Genomic DNA, 18507 nt, shown 5'->3' with positions numbered 1-18507 from the left:
GAGAACATGCAAACTCCACACAGAGATGGCCGAGGGTGGAATTGAATCCTGGTCTCCTAGCTGTGAGGTCCGCTTGCTAACTGACAAAGCTCTCCTCTTGATTGGTTGTCCTTCCCCGACTGGGAATCCCTGCTGATGTGGGGGCAGCAGACCGCATCTCAAGCCGCATACAACACGGCATTTTCCATCTTTGTTTGCCAAATTCCGGATGTACCTAGAAGTAAAGTTTTGTAGCGGCTAGTTGCGTGTGAAACCGTCAAAAATACATTAAATTAAAAAACTGTACTTTTGAGTGGAAACTGCACGTTAAAGGTATGAAAACGTATTGTTTGAATGGAAAAAATATGGAACCTTGACATTAAAGTATTACAGTACTATACACTAAAGTACTATAGTAGCGATCGCACCCTCACGACCAATCTACTGTGAAATATGATGTGATGTGATGATGTGTGACAAGGTGTGCATCCAACAGCACTGCAGCTCCTTGTAGTTTTTGTCTTTGACGTGGATGACCATGGTTCTGTGTGATGACTTGCTAGAAAATAATCCTACTTCACAGTCACAGTCAAGGCAAAATATGAAGGGCTTGTTAAAAGACACATTTATAAACAGTATCTAACATGGACTGGTAACCTAAAAAGGACACGGTTGTGTAATTACACACTTTTGGGCGGGCGCTCCAGAAACCTGGAAATGTAAAGACCGGCAATTGAAAAGTCTGTTCTCTTCATCTTTTTGTCCTGAAATGAAATGACAAATAAAGAACACAAACGGCAACGATTGCTGAATGGAACAAAAGGGCAAATTAGTTGCGTCTGCACCAATCTTTTTTCTTAACCATCTAACAAAGAAAGACACTGAAATGGAAAGATGACTTCCTCGGACCAGACGGTGTGATAGCTTTCACATCCACTTGCTTTTTCGTCAACAATGAAAATAGCCTGTGGCTTCTTGTCAGATGGATATTAACCTACGTTTGCCGCTTCTCATTCCGTTGTTCTTAGCACTATTATGGATCGGGACTAGAATGTCATGAACTTGAATTGACTCCTTTTAGCAGGTAAAGATGAAACATCACCATCGGCCAAGTGTGTGAAAGCCAACACTGGCGGGAACGGCTTCACTGGAACTAATTTCATTAAGCGTTTGAGTATGTCGGGATTACATGTGCGCAGGCGTCGCTCGTATTGACTTATTGACCGAAGAAATGTGTTCAATCCAATGGTGCGGCTTGGCGACAAATGTCTGTCTGGAGTGACATAAAAGTGACAGTAATGTGGAGGAGACGCTGCGCTGGTGTCGGTTAAGTCAGACCTGCCGCTGACACGGATGGAGGTGGTCCAAAATTGAAAAGATGAAGCTCGATGGGGTTTCTGACACTCACACTGTTAGTTGAAAACACATCTGAGTCACTGATGAGCAAAGACTTTGGACACTTTTCCTGATTGTCTTCTGAATATTTGCTTCCAAGATTTCAGCTGGATGTTCTTCATAAATTCTACAATCGTTCATCATCCTTTTGTTTGTTTTGGACTGTTATCACTAGCGGCCGTGTAGCTGACCTTGTTACCTGGGCCTTCAGTGGGCCAGACACAATGTTTTTAGCCAGTATGAAAAAACTAAGCAATAATAATAGTAGTAAATATTTACCATAACGGGATTCATACCGGGGTTGCCCGTGCAGAGTCCCACAATTTCCCCCAAAGTGTGTTTTCCTTGTAGTAAAATTACCGTGATACTTTGAATGGAACAGTTTAAAATGTAGGTCTCTCCTTGCGGTCATGGATAGGCCTTGCAGGCCCTGACTGCACAGCATTGCGTCCATCCATTCTCCTATGCTCACCAGGGCGGAGGTGCTGGAGCCTATCCCAGCTGTCTTTGGAAAGAGGTGGGGTCCACCCTGGACTGGTCGCCAGCCAATCACAGGGCACATATAGACAAACAACCATTCACACTCACATTCATACCTATGGACAATTTGGAGTGGCCAATGAAGCTATGAAGCATGTTTTTGGAATGGGGGGTAAGCGGAGTCCCTGGAGAAAAGCCCCCCCACGCACGGGGAGAACATGCAAACTCCACACAGAGATGCCAAGCGGATGCAATGCGGCCATCATGTAAGATTATTTTGGTATTAAACTTCGAGAGAAAGTCAAATGTGCTTATTTAAGGACAAGCGTGACTGAAGTGACTGAATTGTCCCGTGAAGCTGGGAGGGAGAATGGCCAGCTATTCAGCACGTCTGCACTTTTCTTAGCAAAAGGGCACTAGAGCAGGTTTCTTCCTCGCTGACAGGAAAGTCCAGCCATCCGACCATTGACTCGACATTTCTATCTAACTGTTGGTGCTTTCGCTCCTACACAAGCGATGTTATTACTAGCCGGATCCCTGCCTGTAAAGTCGTCTACTGGCTCCAAGTCAGCAGCAAAGACACGTTCTCGTGTTGCATGGAGTCAGAGCCTCTTCTCGCTCATTAGTATGCCATAGCGATAGCCGCTTGCCAGAGCGGGTCAGCGACTGGCCTCTTTGAGAGCGTATCGATGTAAAGTCCATCCATCCATGTTTAACCCAAGCTATGAGCCAATTAAAGTCCATTTACGAGTACTTGGACCACTTGGCTGTGTCTCGGTTCCATGTGGGGCTCACCAACTACTGGGGGGGTACATGTGGGTCCGTTTAGGGTCTGTTTATGCACAATTCATATGATGGTCTGGTTTGACAGCGTCTTTAGCGTAGAAACACACTGGGGCGATAGGAGAGACCTAGCATCATATCGACACTAAGATGAATAGTATAGTAGAGAATAGTAGTATCATATCGACAGTAAGATGAACAGTATAGTAGAGAATAGTAGTATCATATCGACAGTAAGATGAACAGTATAGTAGAGAATAGTAGTATCATATCGACAGTAAGATGAACAGTATAGTATAGAATAGTAGTATCATATCGACACTAAGATGAATAGTATAGTAGTATATCGACAGTAAGATGAACAGTATAATAGAAATAGTAGTATCATATCGACAGTAAGATTAATAGTATAGTACGAATAGTAGTATTATCGACAGTAAGATAAACAGTATAGTAGAGAATAGTAGTATCATATCGACAGTAAGATGAATAGTATAGTAGAGAATAGTAGTATCACATCGACACTAAGATGAATAGTATAGTAGAGAATAGTAGTATCACATCGACACTAAGATGAATAGTATAGTAGAGAATAGTATATCGACAGTAAAATGAACAGTATAATAGAGAATAGTAGTATCATATCGACAGTAAGATGAACAGTATAGTAGAGAATAGTAGTATCATATCGACAGTAAGATGAACAGTATAGTAGAGAATAGTAGTATCATATCGACAGTAAGATGAAAGTATAGTAGAGAATAGTAGTATCATATCAACACTAAGATGAAAGTATAGTAGAGAATAGTAGTATCATATCGACAGTAAGATGAATAGTATAGTAGAGAATAGTCGTATCATATCGACACAAAGATGAAGAGTATAGCAGAGAATAGTAGTATCATATCGACAGTAAGATGAACAGTATAGTAGAGAATAGTAGTATCATATCGACAGTAAGAATGTAGAGAATATGTAAAATATGCATATTTGTTGACTAATAATAGGCCGCAATCGATCATGTAACAGCAGCAATTTTAGAATGAAGTGGCGGGAGATGACGGATCCCAACTACGTCAAACGAAACGGTGGCTTGGAAGGTGGACTGCAGGGTTAAAGTATCGCCAGTAATCTTTGCAGACAGCCCAGCCCACAAGTTGCCATTTGATGTAAAACTCATTTTCTTACAAGGTTTGTCTGTTCTGGCAGACGTTTGTATTGTTGACCAACTTTTCAGCCTATTTTCCTATAATTCTTAGCTTAGCCGCACTTTGTACTGTATTGGCATTAACAGCATGGAGGAATGTTATGTTTATCGGCAGACTTGGCATTATAATGGAGAGACATTTACTTGACATTTAAGTCTGGTTTTTCAGCACATGTTTTCTGACTTTGTGTAGCAGTACATGCTGGTTTCACTTCAGCTTTACACCGCATTGTGCTGATTCATTTGGGACTTGCAGTACCGTTTGAAAAATAACGTTGGTGGTTCATGTACCTTTTTGTCTTGCTTGTTTGTTGGAAGGTATGTGTGACTGTCCTCAGAATCCCACGGACTTTTGGTATTTGGGTGTTAAATGGTTGGAACCTGGCGTTTGGTCTAGCACAGATGAGACGGGTCTAGAATGAAGCTGACATTCATTCATTCATTTTCTACCGCTTATCCTCACGAGGGTCGCGGGGGTGCTGGAGCCTATCCCAGCTGTCTTCGGGCGAGAGGCGGGGTACACACTGGACTGGTTGCCAGCCAATCACCGGGCACATATAGACAAACAACCATTCACACTCACATTCATACCTATGGACAATTTGGAGTCGCCAATTAACCTAGCATGTTTTTGGAATGTGGGAGGAAACCGGAGTACCCGGAGAAAACACACGCATGCACGGGGAGAACATGCAAACTCCACACAGAGATGGCCGAGGGTGGAATTGAACCCGGGTGAAGCTGACATTTTCTCGTATATTGTTTGTAATTATGTTCTATGTTGTTTAATGATTAAAAGCCAACGGTAAATTCACAACAATTTAATTCATAGACTGGCTCGCTCTTGCAGTTCAACCTCATTTCCGCAAGTGAAGTCATCGGGGAAGTGAGGATAAGCGGCATCGAAAATGGATGGATGGAAGTCATCGGGGAAGACACATTGCGTTTAGAGTGTCAATCTTTTTTGAGTGACTTATTTTAGTCTGACTTATTGGTTTCTGATATTCAAAATGTACTTAGTGTTACTGTATGTGCCTACACATTAGTTTGATAGCTGCAAAGCCATGTGAAATACACACTAAATCGCTACATGACGCCAAACTCTACGAGGGCACGCGCCTTGCCACGCCTTGATGCCAACGAGGCAGCTAACATCTGCTGTATTTTGAAAATGGAATAATATTGGCGGCTGCATGGCGGTCGAGTGGTTAGCGTGCAGAACTCACAGCTAGGAGACCAGGGTTCAATTCTATCCTTGATCATCTCTGTGTGGAGTTTGCATGTTCTCCCCGTTCATGCGTGGGTTTTGCGTGGGTCCGGGTACTACGGTTTCCTCCCACATTCCAAAAAACATGCTAGGTTAATTGGTATGAATGTGAGTGTGAATGGTTGTTTGTCTATATGTGCCCTGTGATTGGCTGGCCACCAGTCCAGGGTGTACCCCGCCTCTCCCGAAGACAGCTGGGATAGGCTCCAGCACCCCTGTGACCCTTGTGAGGATAAGCGGTAGAAAATGAATGAGTGAATGAATGAATTGGCGCCACGAGATTGGGCCGACCCGCTTGGCGTATGGCGTCACATACACATGCACACACATGTGTTTCCACGTTTCCACAGTGTTGTGTTTTACGGTAATGTGGGGACCGTTTTACCACGTAAGGACCATTTTACAATGCCCACTGCAACATACAGCTTCTGAGTGAAAAAAGTCAAGGCACATTTATTATTCAAAGTTGCACCAGCTTGCACCAACATCACATTTCTGCCTTTCAAAGTAAGAGCACGCTTGTCACATAATAAAGTAAGGGTGTCATAAAAATATCTTACATGAATAAAGTGCTGGGAATTACATCTGTGACCAAATGGTCCTTCATCACAAGCATTGCAGTTTGTTGAAGCTTTAGTAGCAATATGTAGGAAGCTTGCATCACATTAAAAAGTTCTTTTCTGTAACCATATTCAATTCCACAAATTCGTCTGGAATTCCAATTCGTCTGATGTAGGTGCTGCAGTCCAGTTATCTTCTCCAGTGCACACAGTTTACCCTCACTCTCCAAAAAGCTGTTTGGAAATCACCCCAGATTTGTGCTAAAAGCGTCTTTCTTACCGGACTTTCCCATTTTGCTTTTTGAGATACAAATCTACTGCCCGGAGGAGCATCTAAGTTAGTTTGATTAGTTTTTGCTGAGGTGAAGTTTTTTGGGTGCTTACTCATTCTTTCCCAATCTACGTCAGTCCTCTACAAGAGGGCGGGTGGGCGACATTGACTTACACGAGATGCGATCAGACCAAACGGATGCTGCATCATCTCAGATTTCACGGTTGAAAGAAAAAAACAGCAGCGGTGGGCCCTCAACGCACCTTCCTGTCGTGACGCATGGAAGCACATCATATTGTCTCGCACAAAAGCTCGCTCTGATGGACGTCAGCCAGTTGAAGGTCAATTGTGTTTCACGACACGACGTGTGAGCAGTGCAGAGATGTGAAACTATGTGAAAGCTTCATGGCTTCATAGCATCAATGGGCTGGTGGGCAGTCAGACCGTCTAACGTCCACTGGTCTCTTTAACTTCTTCCTTTTCCTATTCTGCTCATGCTGCTTATTGCTAAGTTCAGCCATCCAATCTCTCTTTCTTTTGGTTGGAGTGTTTTGCTGTCATTCAACCTGTGTTTCCATGGACTATAGCTTCTTTATGGAAAAATGCTAAAATACTCTTTTTGCCTGCACCTAGCAACATGTCCTTGATTTCTGGTGTAGCGCACCACACTTGTAGAGACATTCTAGACACATACACGGACCCAAATATTGCAATTCCATTCGGGTTCTTTGCTCAAATGGAAATAATCTAATCTTTGTATAGACCTCATTTCGAAAGAAAAGTGCCAATCCGAATGAATATATAATCGGATTCACAGGGGTGGAATATTCCTTTCCCCAATCTGAGTATCTTGTACCCGCTCAAACGGAAAGTTGTCAGACTGTGTTCTTCTTCGTGGTGTTTTTCTTCTTCTGTTGTTTATTGGCGCTTGGCAAGCAGCTTTCGTGTGCATTACCGCCATCTGTGGAACAGAAACTAAAACCTTCTATACGCCATTCACAAGTCCAGTTTTATTAAAAAAGAAAATACATATCTATATTAAACATGTGCCGAGCTTAATTATAAAATATTAGCAAGATTGAACTTTATCTTTTCCTGTTCCTGGGTGCGTTCTTTCAGCGAATGCTGAGGTATGACGTAACACGCAGCTCGAGACGTTCTTCGATTAAAAAAAAAAATAGAGGCGAGCAATCGGCACTGGACTGCTGCGGAAAGTTTGTTTTTGATCTAAACTAAATTTCAAGACTGGACGAAGGAAAAACTGGCAATACGGAGTTATTCCAACAAGTGAAAGAAAAACTCAAGGAAGTCGGTATCACGTGATGTTGATGTTTACGCCTTACTGCGCATGCCCCCATTGACTATTCTGGTTGATTATAGCGGCGCATGTAGACACGCGATTGGAATATTCATTTCCATGTATACCATTGCTGTCGGAAAGGTCATTCGGAAAGATTCCATTCGGAAATAGAAAAACTCCTAATGTAAACGTGGCTAATGACACAAAGTAAGGGTCTAAAATTTGTTCAGATTCGATTCCATTTTTGATTCTGCCTTATGAATCTCATTTGGGAAAAAAGACAACAAACCGGCCGATTAGCTTGGACCTTGCTGAGCTACCAACCCAAAAGTGAGGTCCAAAGAGGCCCACAGCCTAGGGCTCCTCGATGGGATTCTGTAGAAATGAAGAAAATACAACATGAATTATTCTGTGGTAATTACTCAGAAATGTCCAACAGCTTTTTTCTAACAAATTAAAATGAGCCTTTGTAAAACGGCAGAGCATCGAAAGCTCATAACCGTAGTGGAGATAGGGACTTACATTGACGGCTAAATCATCAGCTTTGCAGAGTCATTGCAGTCGGTATCATGGAGGAACATTGCTTGGGTTCTTCTAGAACATGTTGAACATTCATTTAGCTTTTTTAGCTTTGGGCCATGACTTTGTCAATGAACCACTTCCCCTCATCACCGTCTGTCCGTATTTAGCGCTTTAGTTGGCCTTTTAATTACAGTTGGGCATAGCAGGGCTTCCCACTGCTATACTTTCAAGCGTGATGATGTGCTCCCTTGAAAAGTGATTATCTTCTCAAAGACAAACAATGTGTGTTCTTTTGGAGCCATTGCATTTATTGACACCACTGCTGCTGCTCCGACGAGATCAGATCATTAGAAAGAGAACTACTTTCTCCTTGGAGAGACGCTTGGTCGTTGACAGCTGAAAGTTGTCTTTCTATTGACTAAAATGGCTCTGGTTTACAGTGGCAGGGATTCGTTACAGTATGGAGGACATTGATCATGCATGTCACACGACTTCCTGGAAGTCAGATGTTTATTGAGAAAGGGCCGCGTGTGTCATATTACTCAGCAGCCATGGACAGTAAAACGTGTTTGTGTGCAAGGCTTGCTGTTACTCTCTCACTGTTTCTACACCTTTTGTTGGACTCATACCTAAATGGAGCCCCCCAGTTTGGCCGCCCTGAAGGCCGTGCTGCACTATGAGGACTTTTTTAGATCGGATAAAGTCCATTTAACTGCTTTTCACATCATCTGTTTTACCATCGCTATTGCTTGGGATTGAATGTCAGGGTCGCTACTTTGGTTTTGATGAACAAGCACCCTCTGCCCCCAAAATTGGTTAAAGCCTTCCTCAGAGTGATTTACTGTATGAGTGTCAGTGCTGGTCCTGGAAATATGTTACTGTACAAAAAACTGGACTGGGAGGTGGAAGGGTGCCTGGCATGGACGGCATACTCACCAACATTCCGGATTTTACCGCACTCCCCCGGCGTCTTCTTTGTGTCACATTGTCCCTTGTCCGTTGGGAGGGGTTACCAACTTGTTTTGATTTAACAAAGACATATCATCCAAAGTTTGAATAAAAAAAGGAATTAAAACCCAGGCATGGTTTGGTCATTCCGTGTCAAGAAGTAAGCACTGCTTATGTGATGTGTCGGCCCTTTAATATGGAACGACTACAGGAAGGATAATGAAGGAACATTTGCTGAGAGAACTTGGCGGGGTAAAATGACCACCCACAAAACAACAGCCCTTGTGTTATTTTGAAAACCGAGGGCAAAAACGGATTAGCACCGCCAAGTCAAGGCTCCACAGACCTCAGCCCCAACGAGAGCAGCAACAAACAATCACAACATCCTTTGGGGCTGTGAGGTGATCTGAACATCTGAACACCCACCAACACTGCAGCTCTGCTAAGCTTCTCCACGTGGGGACGTTTTCTGGTCTGCAACAGAGTCTCGAGCTGAGACAACAAATGAGAGGAAATTAGCATGGCTGAGGGCGGAGGAGAAGAGACTTTTGATGGAGCGGTAGTGGAGCAAGATACCACAGTATGCAACGTTTGTAAAAAGGTGGTATCTTGACATATTTGTCCGACCATCTCAAGCGCTCAGTTGATGAGGAAACGTGTGTCATGAAGCGTGAGACGGAGTCTTCACTTACCCCATCACAAAATACTTTGGCTCATGGCTTTCCTTACGACAACAAAACTAAACGATGGCAGGCAGTCGGTCGGTGTCGGCTATTTAGCCAAAGACATGCTGCCTTTGTACGGAAAAAAAAGAAGAATATTTGGTCATTCGCAGTCGCTACTAAACTGTACACTGGAATTCTGACGACTTTGCAGCGATCTAGTTTGCCTTGCACAAAGTACTTGCTTTTTGTTACCAGTACATCAATACACGTTTGAGACGTTTGAGTGTATTTTCTATATGGTACTATAAGGACTCAACCTCCTTCAATGATATGCTCATACCCTGATACATCCCCAAAATGCATAGCGTACATGATGCTGAGGTCCATATCTAATATCCTACATCATATCTTATGTGACTTTGCTCTCCTACCAGACAATGAAAGCCCAACACGAACTGACATGATTGTGTTGCATTCCATTTGTACTAAAACACAGCGGAGGCGGTGTTCTCTGAGCGGTGACATTGTTGAAAAGGGGAATTGCTCTGTCGGGAAAAGAAGTTAAGCATTCCTTAAAGGGGATTTATTGGGGCAGTGATAATATAAACTTCTGTTACATCTGTGGGAAGAGTCCTTCATATGTTGTTAATCAAGTTAGTGCTGTAGCCCATAATGGAGTGTAATGGTGCAAATGTCTGAACCTTTACATGTGCTTCAAGCCTGTTGGCGTATTTATGGCAGCCATGCTCGGAGTGCTCCTTTACGATTCATTGCAGAGGAAGTGCGATGGCCGGCCCACAGTTACACCATCCTGTATTTATGGATGAAATGAAAGGTCTATGGCAAGTCGTCAAAGTGACAGAGAGCCTCCGTGAGCTCACGGCCACTTTGTCATACGTCTTGTTAATGCAGTCTATCGTTAAATCCAACATATAAAGATGGTTGATTTTTGCAACTTGAGGTGCAGGAATACTGAAATAAACCTTGCTGTCTCTTTATGTGACGCAGTAGATTAGCTTTATGATGATTGCTTCGTAATCTGTGTGTTGACTCTACGGCGAGACAAACAATGCTGTCACTTTGTGGGTTAGCCGTCACATGATGCGTTAGCATTGGTTCACGAATGGGGGAGGGGGGGGGTTCTTTTATTGGTTGGCCGGAGAGTAAAACACGACACATAATAGTTGGATTACGTTTGTGGTGGGTCAATTGTCCTCAACATGAGTAATGCATATAATACATGTAAAACATGTAATACAGTACATGTAATACAGATAAATTAACGTTGTATCATCAATCGTTAAACAAACGGACATTTGTTCTTACATTTGTGATTGACCCTGTAAAAGACCACTGGGTGTCTTAGAATTGTCGACTATTGGACAATTTGATTCCGAGGAGTCTGATTGGGGTGGCATGGTGGTCGAGTGGTTAGTGTGCAGACCTCACAGTTAGCAGACCAGGGTTCAATTCCCCCCCTCGGCCATCTCTGTATGGAGTTTGCATGTTCTCCCCGTGCATGCGTGTGTTTTCTCCGGGTACTCCGCTTTCCTCCCACGTTCCAAAAACATGCTAGGTTAATTGGCGACTCCAAATTGTATGAATGTGAGTGTGAATGGTTGTTTGTCTATATGTGCCCTGTGATTGGCTGGCGACCAGTCCAGGGTGTCCCCTGCCTCTCGCCCGAAGACAGCTGGGATAGGCTCCAGCACCCCCGCGACCCTCGTGAGGAAAAAGCGGTAGAAAATGAATGAATGAGTCCGATTGGCCGATCAGTCTTACTGTGGCATAATTTGTGCTAATGAAGAATGGAAAATGACGTTTGTGTACAACAGAGCACGTATACTTGCCACGCATTTGGGAAATCACAGAGTTGAGCGCTAGCTTTGAACGGTAGGAAAACCGTAGACATCGGCGGACTAAAAAAATCATCCAAAGCGTGGAAGTATTTTTACAAGGTTACAGACGATCTTCTCACGTCACATGACAACCAAAGTGACGTATTATTTAACATCAGGTTAAGCCGTTACGTGCACGACATCAAAACACCGGTTTTGTTGTCACAACATAAGTCAAAATATTGTTGTCACACCGTGTTTATTCGTGTTGCCTGTTTGAGGTGGGAAAAGCCACAATTGAGATCTGTTTATCAGCTGGGATTGCAATTAGCTCTGTTCTTAAAAAAACACGAGCCGGCTATGACAAAATGGAGCGAATGAGATTTTGGTTGAAGGCCTAAAGACTGTACGGACTTAGAGTCCCTAAATTGGGTTTCAATCCCAAACAATTTGGGAAACCTAGCGGTACATAACAATCACCACTCCTTTTCTCAATGTGATAGTGAAGGTTATGGTTGGTTAGACATCAATAGTGCAAGATTTGGATCCATAAAAGCTAAATAACAACCCCTCAGGCTCATCCACCCCCGTTCTTCTGCAGAGGGATTATTTTTGGTGGGTGGAGAGATGTATTCGGGAGTGTTTCACGCTGCGTCTGCTGTGTAGTTGGCATTCCAGGAGGACGAGTGCTCCTCTCCCGACGGAATGCATCTCAGTACTGCTTCTCATACCAAAACAATGTTCATCGCTCCTTCTGACAAAATCAAACTGATAGGAATGGCTTGTTCTTGGAGGCAAGCAATGGAGATGAAAGTGCAGAAAACAAAATGGGAAGTTGTTCAAATTCTTACTTTGTGATGCCACTGAAACTTCCCTCAGTAACGACGCCATGCTTTGTCTCACTTCTGGTATTTCAGTCATGGGAACATCTTTATGTATGCAAATTACAACACGAGAGCGTCGGATTATGTGGCAAAGATGTTTGACGCTAATTAAGAGGGCACTGAGTATCTTTAATTACCTCCGGCTTTTTACAAGCTCACTTGAGGGCATTTTCCAGGGAAGAACCTGGTTGTTGGAACATTTTCATTAGTCCAAAAACATCCACCTTCGGTTAACGGGACGCTCTGTATCAGGGTCCCCGACCAGTGAAGTACTGTAACTACATGGAATTTTATGTAAATACATGTCATATTATTTATTGGTATACTTTATTGTAACTTGATACACATTGGAATTAAATGTAACCATTACCATTACCTTGCTGTTTAATATAGAAAATGAAAAAAAAAAAAGAATGCAACTTTTTGTTTAGTCTTTAGACCTTATTTTTGTAATTTTCATAGGTCGGCTGTTCCTGCAACTTATAAATGAAAAAACTGTTTATGTCACATAAACACTGGACACCTTTTCTGTTTCTGTTTATTTTTTGTGTAGCTGAATAAGCATTGTGTTAGCATATCTTACACCTATTCAGCCTGTTCTCTATTCTTTTATTGTTAGAACTTGCCTTCCAAGAGGATGTAATGTCTGTTTTGGTCAAGTAGTTTATAAAATAAATACTCGCAAAAAATGCAACTTATACTCCAGTGCAACTTATGTATTTTTTTTTTCTTTTACCTAATTATGCATTTTTGGCCTTGTACGACTTATACTCCGGAGCAACTTGTAGTCCAGAAACTATGGTATAACTTTGTTTTTTTAATTTTGTTTTTGGTAATGTTCTTTAATATTTGAACTCTATGCCGCTAAAACGATTTTACTTTCTTTGCATAACATTATTGACTTCCTTCTCAAGAAAATAAAAATAAAAGAAAAAGGAAGGCAAGGAGAACAAAGAGAGAGAAAAATAATAATAATAAAAAAAATAATAATATAGAAAATGGAAAACAACAACAACAGCTTTTAACCGAAGAATGCACTAACTAGGGCGGATGTTACCCAAGTAACGCATGGCTACTTGACAATATTAGTGAAAATGCATTGCAATCAGTCCTTTGAGAGCTGCACGAGTGCTTCCAAATGTAGTAATCCTCTCAAAGTGACTTGGATCCTTGTTTAAGGCAAAAAAGGGTCAACTTGACCTGCCTCAGCAGAGGTTTTCTGTCTGGTTATTAATTATCCAGCCAAAGGCAGCATGGATTTATCCATTTTTTACACCCGGATAATGAAGTAACAAGATTTATTGAGCAAGCCCGGTAGCTCTCACCTTCTGTACGGCGCTGGTAGGCAGTACAGATGCCATCCAATTAGTAAAGTCGTGCATGTCAACATGTCGTCAGGCAGTGGTGTTTTTTTCCGCCTCTCGTGTAAATGAGTTTGTTTTGCTGGCTGATTAGGTGCTGCTTTGCGAGTGCACCTCTCTGAGGAAATAAAGCTCCACTCGGGGATGAAAAGGAGATAACGTCTGAGAAATCTTCCGGTTGAGCGCACGTGGGGCATTAGCGGCGTAATAGCAGATGGATTCCCTGTTTGATCCACAGTTGAGGGAGGAGAAGTTGATTTGAGTGACTGCGATAAGATGCTCAGCAGCTAAGCGCTTCCATTGTGTCTCGGTTCCGGCGTATTTTGACAACAACGGTTTTAAGGACACTTTTTATTCTCATCGGGAGGATTGGAATTGCCAAACAACATGCTGCATAATTACGTACAAGCGGCGGTGTACGTTGATGTCACTTGACTGGAAGACGCTTGACAGGCGCATCTGAAATATGGAGTGTTGCCGCCTCAAGTGTCAAATTAATCATGAAATTAAATAATTCCCAGTGAATGTCTTTACAGCTGCGGTGGTGTCACTCCATTTTTTGGATGAGAGAGCTGAGCAAGCAAGAGGCAGCTGGCTGTCACTTGTCTGGCTTTGGGGGGGGGCTTCATCTTATTAGACAGCCAAATCCATCGTGCGTTACCATCCTCAGTCGTCTTTTCCTCTGGACATTACATTTAGCGGATCACACCCCCCTTTCCCCCCCTCTGCCTGATGTTGTTGACAGCGTATTAGCACGCCGGCATCGGGTGATGCATGGAGACCCAATTGGGAGGTTGTACATAGTTAAGCTTTGAGCCGGGAGACGGAAACACATTCCACAAAAAAGCAAATGTTCTTTTAATGGAAGGATGCGGACTGAGTGGATTTCACTTCTGCTCCTATCATGTTAGAGTCTGTCTGTCTGATGGAATTAGGCCCACAAGCCTCTGTGCGGTATTGTGGCGCTTGGCTTGTCTTTGCTTTGCAGGCTTTTACACATCAGAGTTACGGCATTTGGTGTGGCGCCATGGTGATGAAACACCCCTCAAACACGTTTGTGGCAGCGCGGCGTCTCATCTGGAAGACGCAGCTGGCGTGTAATTGTGATATCTTTTTCTATATACGGGAATACCTCTGATATGTTCATTAATCTGATCCAAAAGGTCAGATGAAAACTGAAATTATGAAAACAAAAGCAAAATAATCCTTATATACAAAATAATGACAACTTGATTTGGCAGCCATGAAATGAACGCGAAGGAGATAAGAAATGAACACCACAAGAAGGAACGTTCGTGTGGGGAAGTATTTACTCGGCTAACCAAGGTTCTCCTGTCATATAAAGCATATATATTTAAACACTGAAGTTGGCCCCTGGAATGGGTGTCTTGCGGTGCGGTCCTGACTGCCATTGACGAGGAACTGGCCTTCGACACAAGCGAAAATAACCATGGGGAGATGTTTGAAAATGGCATCAAACGTGTGCATTCTGAAAATCAAGGCCCTCCGCCTTTGGACTAAATCACATTTTCAACATGGTTGTTCCTCTCACTGCGACGCCACTCTGAATTTTACTGTCCCGTCTTTTACTGTTCATTTGATCTAACTTCCTGCCTTCTCCCCGGACCATTTCTTGACTTTTCTGCAAAGCCTAATAAATTGCCTCACTTTTGAAAGGTGCTGCACAAACAAAAGCCACTTCCCCGGAGCTAAGGGAAAAATGACAAACTCACACGGGAAGGCCATTTTAAGATGAATACCAATTAACAGAATGAGTCGGCTTGAAATCTTTGGGACAAAAGCTGGCCTAGAACTGGAGACTAGAAACAAAACCAGAGCCAGTTGCTGACTTCCCGCTCGAATTAAAAAGATCAAGATATCAAAGCTACAAGCTTCGTGAGCCGAGGTAGCAACACGGAATGAAAATGACAAAAGACATGATGGAAGTGTCGGAATAATGAGCCTGTAAATGAGAGCAGCTGCATTTGTAGCCAAAAGCAGGATAAACGTCCCTTCATGGCTTGTGAAATCGGTAATTAAAGCGTTTCTTTTTCACGACCGAGGTGTTCACGCATGGCTCTTCTCCCTTCGATGGAGGCCGTCCGTGAATAATTACCTCAGTTGGGGCTTTACTCCTTAAGAAGCTTAGAAGTGCTACGAGCTAAAGTATAAGCCAGCTTAGCCAGCTAACGTCATGTACGCCGACCGTTGACCACAAGCTTGGGGAGCCAAAGGATATTTTCACAAATCTTCATTTTTCTCAGGCCGTTTTCAATTAATGTCTTCTTAGCCCCCAATTCCATTGCGGTTGGGGGAGGGTGCCCTACGCGTCCGGCCACCAAATGAAAACTCGATGATCCTGTTGCCTTCTGAGCAAGTAATAAGCTGTTGACCCCTTATGTCATCCTGTCGATCCGTGATGGGGGGGTCGGGATCGAGAAGATTTGTATAACGGCCTTGTTGCCTTTTAAAGACATCTAGATTTAACGCACCATTAAATTTGAGAGATGACCACCGGTAAAGTAGAAATATACCCCCCCACACCACTCGTACAATAAATTGAGGGAGAGCTGGTGTGTATTTCTCCATTATTTAGCTGAAGCAATGGCATCCATGTCTTGATTAAAAAGCCTGGGGGGTAATTCAAGCACAACTACCAAACCACCAGGACAAGAATTGGGGGACATTTTACACTTGCTGGAGTAAACGGTGCATTCACTTCCAGTGTGTGACTTTCAGCATCCAGCTAAGCGCTGATGAATGTAGCCTTTTGTGCTTCACAAGGAGGTTTCTTCATCCATCACTTCCCTTTGAAAATGACATATTTTTGGTAATTACACGCACTAAAGCTCCATCTGGTTGGTATTTTGCAGTTTTCTAGATGTGGATTACAGTACATAAAAAAAAGAAGTGAAACCCTTGGAGCCGTCATCACGTCGTCATAACATCAATCGTTTCAAAATGGGCACTTTTTTGTGAGTTGAAATTTGAAGGTTTAATATTTAGTCAGATGGAGATCACATGGTTCATTTCATTTTGGAGTCGGCGTAACAGCACCATGTTCACACCTGCTGTGTCGGAAAGACGATATACGTGCAAATGTGACCACTTCCTGTCCAAACAGCGACCACGGTTTTGATTGGCTGTCAGATTTCTATCAGAGTAGTTCAGAGGAGAAACAGTGTTCGGTGTTGCTAGGACGGGAACTTGCTAGTAATGGAGGTAAATGTACTACATAATCGCCTGACTGGGTGGGTAGCGTGCTAACCACCAGGTCACCGTGCAGCCAGACCTTTGCACAATGTTATTGTGATAAAACATTGTCTTTTTTTAGGTTCCATACGAATAGTACATACTGAACATTTTCATTATCATTTTCATCGGAAAGCAGTACTTCACTTAGTCGACTTACTTTGTGTGGTCGTTTTGTTTTAGCTCATCCTAGCTACTCCTATTTGACAGCTAATTAACATACTTGTACATGCTGTACTTTTGGAGAATATCTCTACTTTTCGTCCAACAAAGCTGCATAATGAAGTTGTCTTTGTTGGCCGTGAGGCTCAATTGGTCCCATCAACGTTGCCAAGGATTTGCCTCGTGTTCGAGTTCTGCCGCAGTTGGATCATGACTCAGAACCTTTTACGGTTCATATTAAATGTTTTCCACCTCCTGTTCTTCCAGTACCTTGTGATCCAAATCACCTGGAATGGGATGAAAATGGCTTTGTCGTCTTGGCCGTGGTTGTCGTTTCCTGCAATGACTTCAAGTTGAAAGCCAGCCTTCCTGTTTTTGGGTTTATCAAACCAAAGTTTAGTGATTTTTGTAACAGTGCGCTTTTTCAGCCCAGATAGTATTTTTTTAAAAGTGTTTCCATGATGCTCATTACCGAAGTTTAACTTTCTTATTTCACTGACTTTGTTGACTTGGGAATAGCCTCAAGCTAATCAGCTTACAGATGGCTAATTTATTTGTTCCCCACGTGGTGCATATAGTATACAACATTGGCTAAGTACTATTGTACTGCAGATTGACTGTGTCAGGACACAAAAAGCATCACCAGTTGTGTCTAACAGAGGACAACACAGATGCTAAACGATATAGTTGAGAGATATAGATGAGAGACTTCCAAAAATTGAGAGAACAATAATTACTTTGATGGAATATCTTGACTAACTTATGGACAATTCATGTGGCAAGAATATAAAATATAAAATTAGGATCAGAATTTGGATATCTGATGATACCATTCTGATACCAGAACTTACCAGCTTTACTTTTATATTATGATCATTATTGTTGACTTTGTTATGAGGTTGGAATAAACCTTCTCTACAGGCAAGTATGGTACATAGTACTGATGGTATGATAGATAGTAGTACTGATGGTATGATACATAGTACTGATGGTAAATGCCAACTCAAGTTTTGATGACTAACTCCCTGAAGTGAATCGGGTATTTGATTCACTAGAGTCAGTTGTCAAGAGTACAATAACCGTGCAGCCATAGACGTAGACCCCCATAGACACCCATGGACACCCATGGACACCCATAGACACTCACGGACACCCATGGACACCCACAGTCAATTTGAGTCATAAAACTTCAGTCTGCTCAGCAACGACACTGAGGTTGGAACACGAGTTGAGAACATTCTCCATCCTATGAAGAATACTGTAATCCCTCGTTTATGGTTGGATTGTCAATTGGTAGGATTCCCTCTTTATACGTGGAATATCTTCGTAGTTATGGCTTAGAAAATCTGTGTATGAGCTTTCCCCATTGTTTAACATTATTGAAGTCATTTAGACATGAAATACACGCATAAAGCCATCTTTACGTTGGTATTTCCCAATATAGTACAGATAAGGCGGACAGGAAGTGACGTTGGAGGTTCAGAGTTGAGTTTTAGCTTGGACACAACAGCAATCCATGTTATTATTATGATTACTATTAGGATTGTTCTGTTACGATTATTATGCCTGTTGGGGGATCATTTATTAGGATTGTTCTGTTATGATTATTGGGGGGATCATTTAAACTTGCAAT

General features: G+C 42.5%; 1 protein-coding gene across 2 annotated transcripts in view; it reads left to right on the top strand.

Moving 5' to 3' along the window:
* lrfn1 (leucine rich repeat and fibronectin type III domain containing 1) overlaps nt 1–18507 on the top strand; it is a 180512-nt gene that overhangs the window by 59390 nt on the left and 102615 nt on the right. The window lies entirely within an intron of this gene.

The sequence above is a fragment of the Doryrhamphus excisus genome, linkage group LG8 (genome assembly GCF_037039965.1).
Source record: "Doryrhamphus excisus strain RoL-2023G ecotype Guam linkage group LG8, RoL_Dexc_Guam_v1.1, whole genome shotgun sequence".
Classification (NCBI taxonomy): Eukaryota; Metazoa; Chordata; class Actinopteri; order Syngnathiformes; family Syngnathidae; genus Doryrhamphus; species Doryrhamphus excisus.
This window is presented reverse-complemented; position numbering and strand designations above follow the sequence as displayed.